Genomic DNA, 6,000 nt, shown 5'->3' on the forward strand with positions numbered 1-6,000 from the left:
ACGGGCCTTCTACCCAGTGAGCCCCAACCACCAGAGAGAATATGAGAGAGAGGTAGTGTCAAGAACCTATACACTAAGCCCGAGAGAGAAACAACAATAAAATAAAAAAAAAAAAGGGGAAATTAAATAAGATAAATAACTAACTCTCTACGGGCAAATAGATAACTGGGCCTTCTCAAGAACAAAGAGACATCAAATGGAGCGAGACGAACAAAGTCTGCATATCCTCATCAGCCATCTTCCGCCTGGGAGGCGACTTCTCCGCCGGGCCGTGATCCCCCAGCACGTCGATTCTTCCTCCAAGGTAGCGGGGCAGAGGTAGATTGCGGCAGTGGAAAGTCCAGCCAATCGGGGAGAGAGAGAGAGACGGAAGCTCCAGGAACCTTGCTAAGTCCTCTGCTTGATCCGGAGAGTGCAGCGTAAAGACATCATTGCCACAACGTATTATCACATGAAATGGATGGCCCCAACGATAAGATGCACCAGCCTCCTGTATCTTCTGCAATAGGGGCTTGAGCAAGCGTCTCATAGCTAGTGTGCGTCTGGACACATCCGGAAGAAGTTGGATCGAGGAGTCCTGGAAGGGGACCGGGCCCTTCTGCCAGGCCTTTTGCAGGATAACTTCCCGCTCCTTATAGAAATTAATTCTGCAGAGAACATCTCTAGGGTCTAGTCGACCCGGGACCCTCGGACCAGAAATCCTGTGTACTCTGTCTATGTTAATCTCAGTGTCCAGTGGTCTACCCAGGACCGTGTTAAATATAGTTGTGACTGCAAGCTGCAAATCTTTGGCTTGGACCGAGTCCGGGACACCCCTTAGTTTAACGTTGTTCCTGCGACCCCTGTTTTCTTGATCATCCACTTGGAGCAGTAAAGTACGGTTAAGGGAACGTTGCAAGGCAAGGCTGTCCTCTATCTTGGTGATGCGTTTGTCTAAGGCACTAGCACCAGATTCTTGGGAGGACAAGCGTTGAGAAAGGGACCCGATGTCTACTTTCAGTTCCTTTAACACTTTCTCATGACGAGATTCTACTTGTTGGATTAGAGCAGAAAGGTCCTTCTTTGTAGGCAGATCACTTAGAATGGAATAGAGGTCCCTGAGTTTCATTCTTTTTCTACCCGATGGGCTGTCCGATCCCCCTGACAGGGAACAAGCATCACTGGAGGAGTCCCCTTGCATTTGAGTGTGAAATATCATTGGGGTACTGGAAAAGTCCTCTGAGTTATCTGGAGCAGGGTTCAATGCATATTCTGCCTCAGGAATGTGTTTGGTTTTGCAGTGCAGGCAGAATGGCTGTGTCTCCCTCCTGTGAGGAAATGGGCGACTGACCCTGAGAAAAAGTCTCTGCAGCACCCCCTTTGTCGTTGTGGGACCCCCCAGGCAGAGGGGTTCCCTGATCACCAGGACCCTGGGTCATGTCACTGAGTCCATGAAGGGGAGCTGTATGTGCTGCACGTGTCACCTCAGCAGCTCTCCCCTGACCTTTCTCCATAGCTGCCTCTCCCTGCTGGTCTGAGCGGCGTAGGCTAGGGGTTGTCTCAATGTGGGCCTGTTGTGGGGTATGGGGAGGGTTAAGCGGTCCTCTCGGGCTGCCCGACATGCTGTTGCCTCCTCCGCCCCCGGGTCTGGTAGTGCTAGTGCCCGCTGCTGTGGGAGATCGGGTGGTAGGAGACTCACCGGATCGCTTGTCTGCAGTGAGACAGACGGACCCCGTCAGTCCCCTCTGTGCCTGCCTCTGTGAAGCGCGCAGCGCCGCCATCTTGGATGCGCGCGCTGATACTGCAGAGCCGCCGGCAGCTGTGAGGTAGCGGGTGATGGAGGAGCCGGGCGTAGCTGAAGGTCGGCTAGATCTCCTGGATATCTCTTGGGAGGTCTCTGGGGTTCTCTAGGAGGCCGTGGGCAGTCAGCGTCGGTGCTCGGGGTGCTGCATATGCCGGAGCTCTCACACAGTACGTCCGGCCCGTTCCATGTCCAGGCCACGCCCCCGTAGAACAGCATTTTGCTAATACTGTTGATTCTCTCATCTCTACTCATAATCCATGTGGAAGAGTGTCTTTGTCATACATGCAAAATGTTATCCCAGGTCAAAGTAACCATTGTTAAAAGAAGGTCAAATGGCATATGTTCACACCATTAGGGGTTTCCATATAACAACATAATCTCAACAGTTTTTTAGGTTTATATGGAATGTAATACTTGCTGATTTGATGATGGATGTCGTAGGTAAAAAATTGGAGAAGTTCTTGTTTTACACAAACCCCGTGTATCTAATTTCTCCCTTACCTGCAGTCTAAATGCTAATTAAAAGCTGCCTGGTAAGGAAGACAGACACTAAGGGGGAGATTTATCAAACTGGTGTAAAGTGGGATTGTCTTTATTGCCCCTAGCAACATGAGATATGAAGGATATGCTTAAATGACTAAATTTTATTAGGTATAAATTAAAAGGTACATGTTTAAACAAAGTATTTACAAAAATTTACAATAATCTCCAAAAACAGTATTGAGCCTGAGAGGAGGACTATTAGTCAGTCTGTCTTTGTCATGGAACAATCTGTCTATTGTGCACAGATGTATATTCCAGTATTCTAACATAACAACAGTTAACACTGCCAACTCCAGGCTACCATGAGGTATCGATACACCAATATGAAAAAATGCTCCTAGTAGTCAATCAACCATATTCAATCCAGTTCTATCTACAGGAGGCTAAAACACCATCTTTCCCAACGCGTCTCAGTACCAGTGTCGGTTACGTCATCAGGGGCCATAAGGTAGAAAGTCAATGTATGTTTAAATAAATTATATCACATGACATAACAAAATACAGTGGTACCTCGGTTCTCGAACTTAATTGGTTCCGGAAGGCAGTTTGAGAACCAAGCAGTTTGAAAACTGAGCAGTGTCTTCCCATAGGAAATAATGTAAATGTGATTAATTGGTTCCAGCAGCCACCAATAATTACCTACAATACTCATTTATTACACTGATAAGTGCTCAGTATAATCCCCACAGTACAGTACAGAACAGCACTATACTGTACAGGACATTAAACATAAGAAATGTTCATCAGAACCAGCAATTATAGTACAGTAGTCACCAACTCCTCACCCATCCTTTACTGTATAGCGTCCCCCCCCCATCCAAGCACTGTAATGTATGGGAGATGGTGGTGCACTGTCTGTACTACTACTGCACTGTATACGCACTCCAGCAGTCTTATACAGCACTGTACTGTATGTGAAGCCTCACCACTGTTTAACTCGCCAGGTACAACCCACCATCCACGCTCGCAAAAATGTTCAAAAAACGTTCGAAAACCGAGCAAAGTTCGAGTTCCAAACACTACTTCTGGGTAAATTTTCGTTCGAATACCAAGCAGTTCGAGTCACAAAGCCTTCGAAAACCGAGGTATTACTGTACTTGGCATGTTCAATACACCTATCAATGAAACTGCCCCACTCTTGCACCACCCCATGATACTGTAAACTGTTAAAGAGTCACTGTCGTTTTTTTTTTTTTTTTTTTGCAGAAATCAATAGTCCAGGCGATTTTAAGAAACTTTGTAATTGGGTTTATTAGCCAAATCTGCCATTATCTGCATGTAAAAAGCCTTTTCCCAGGTCCCCCCTCCTTCCTCTTTTTCATCCACTCTGAAAAATCTGAAAATTGTGACTTGTTGCAGGAGACGTACCCTGTCTGCTCTAGGGAGAGGGGAGGGGGGAGGAGGAAGGAGGGAGTTAGCCGGCAGCAGAAAGCAGATAACAGAGGATTACAGGCAGGGAGCTGGGTGACAGCTGTAATCCGAGCTCAGACAGGTCACTGGTGATGGTCAGAACAGATAACGGGTGAGGGATTTGTAGATTAACTCTTTGTTGTCCTGTTTTGGTCTTTTCTTTAGCTCTCTCCATAGGAGAACAATGAAGACGGGGGAGAGCTTCAAACTGCTTTTTCATGATAAAAATGCATTTTTCGGATAATAAACCCAATTACAAAGTTTCTTAAAATCGCCTGGACTATTGATTTCTGCAAAAAAAAATTTCACGACAGTGACACTTTAATCCTGCCCACCATCATTTTGCAGCACCCTCATACCAACGGAAATGTAAAAATATTCAATGCACCCCAAAATAGATATAAAGGGTTAGATTGCGTGGTACATTATATAGCAGCAGATCTGTCCCATCTATTGCACAGATCACTCATCTACTATCATTGAAGAAACACATACGATCGCTGCAGTGTGAGATGGTGAAACAACCCGACAGATATCTAAAAGGGACCCGGGTCAGTAGATTTTGGGCCTTTAGTTGGTTTAGTCAGGGCTATTGTCTGTCACAGGCCACATTATACTGTGTAAGGGTGGGTTCATACTGAGGAATTCTCGCGGATAATATTCACGTTATTCCGTCGGCTGTCCGCGCGCACGGCCGTGGGCCTTTCCGCCGGCTCCATAGAAACCATTCTATGGGCCGGCGTATTCCGCTATCCGCCAAAAGAAGTGACATATCAGTTCTTTCGGCGGATAGCAGAATAAGCCGGCCCATAAAATGGTGTCTATGGAGCCGGCGGAAAGGCGCGCGGCCGTGCGCAGACAGCCAACGGAATTCTGCGGATATTATTCGCGAGAATTCCTCAGTATGAACCCACCCCTAAGAGACATCACAGCATCCTCTGCCATTTATCTTACGTTATTTGTCGTTTGGGGAACAGTATAAATAGTTTATAAGATTGTAAGTTGCTGTGCTACACCGCAAACACCCATAAAAAGCACTCATACATGATAGCTCCTGATTAGGTGATAAGTTTGCAGTAACTTACTGATGCCGCATTAGATGTTCCCAGATGCACACACACACTCCTGACAGCCCACACCCCTAATCAGCTGATGATCAGTGTTTGCTAGTACTAAGGCCTTATGGGTATGTTCACACATGCTGATTTGCTTCAAATTTATGGCAGCTGATCCACAGCAGATCTGCAACTTGTATATACATTGATTTGTATTAGTGCAGAAACTGCAACAAATCTGCATGTGTGAAACTTACCCTAAGGGCCCTTTAAAGCAACTCTGTAATCACAATCTGCCCCCAAACCGCTTGTACCACCAGATAGCTGCTCTTAATTCAAGATCTGTCCTGGGGTCCGTTCGGCAGGGGATGCAGTTATTGTCCTGAAAAAACTTTTAAACTTGCAGCTCTGTGTCAAATTGTCATGGCCTAAAGTGTCTGTGCCCTAGGATTGCAACACCTCTCCATCCCTCCTTCCCGCCCTCTTCATCATCAGGAATGCCCCTAGAACAATTTCTCCTATTCATCACCTCTCTGAACACTGCACATGTGCTGTATTATTAAGGCACCTGTGCACTGTTTAGACAGGTGAGGAACAGGAAAAATCCTGCCTGGGGGCATTCCTAATGATGAAAAGGGTGGGGAGGAAGGACGGAGGCGAGTCGCAGTCCTGGGGCACACACACTCTAGGCTGCACACACTCTCAGCCATGCCCATTTGACACAGGGCTGCAAGTTTAAAAGTTGTTTTTTAGGACAATAACTGCATCACCTGCCGAAAGGACCCCAGGAAAGATCTTTGATTAAAAGCAGCTATCCGAAGGTACAATCGGTTTGGGCACAGAGTCGGGCATAGAGTCGCTTTAAGATCATCTGATGTGGGAACATATGCTGCCACAAATGAGCGCAGATGTATTGTTTGTGTGACCATAGAAATTGTTATCAGCCGCACATCCCCTATTTAGACAAAGAGATGTGCGGCTGATAACAATGATTTTACCGGCCAGACAAAGAAGCAATCCAGCCAACATGCTAGGAGTATAGCAGCAAAAACGCATAATTAACACTAAAAAAAAATTGTCATGTGTGAATTTTTTTTCCAATACGAGTATGTAAAGCTCCGTCCCTCTTAGTCCGCCACGACCCAGAGAGTACTTTACCCGTCCACACTCCGGCCTGCTTCTGTGGCTACCAGCTCCCTGGCATCCTGC

Source organism: Dendropsophus ebraccatus, chromosome 3, assembly GCF_027789765.1.
Source record: "Dendropsophus ebraccatus isolate aDenEbr1 chromosome 3, aDenEbr1.pat, whole genome shotgun sequence".
Taxonomy (NCBI): domain Eukaryota; kingdom Metazoa; phylum Chordata; class Amphibia; order Anura; family Hylidae; genus Dendropsophus; species Dendropsophus ebraccatus.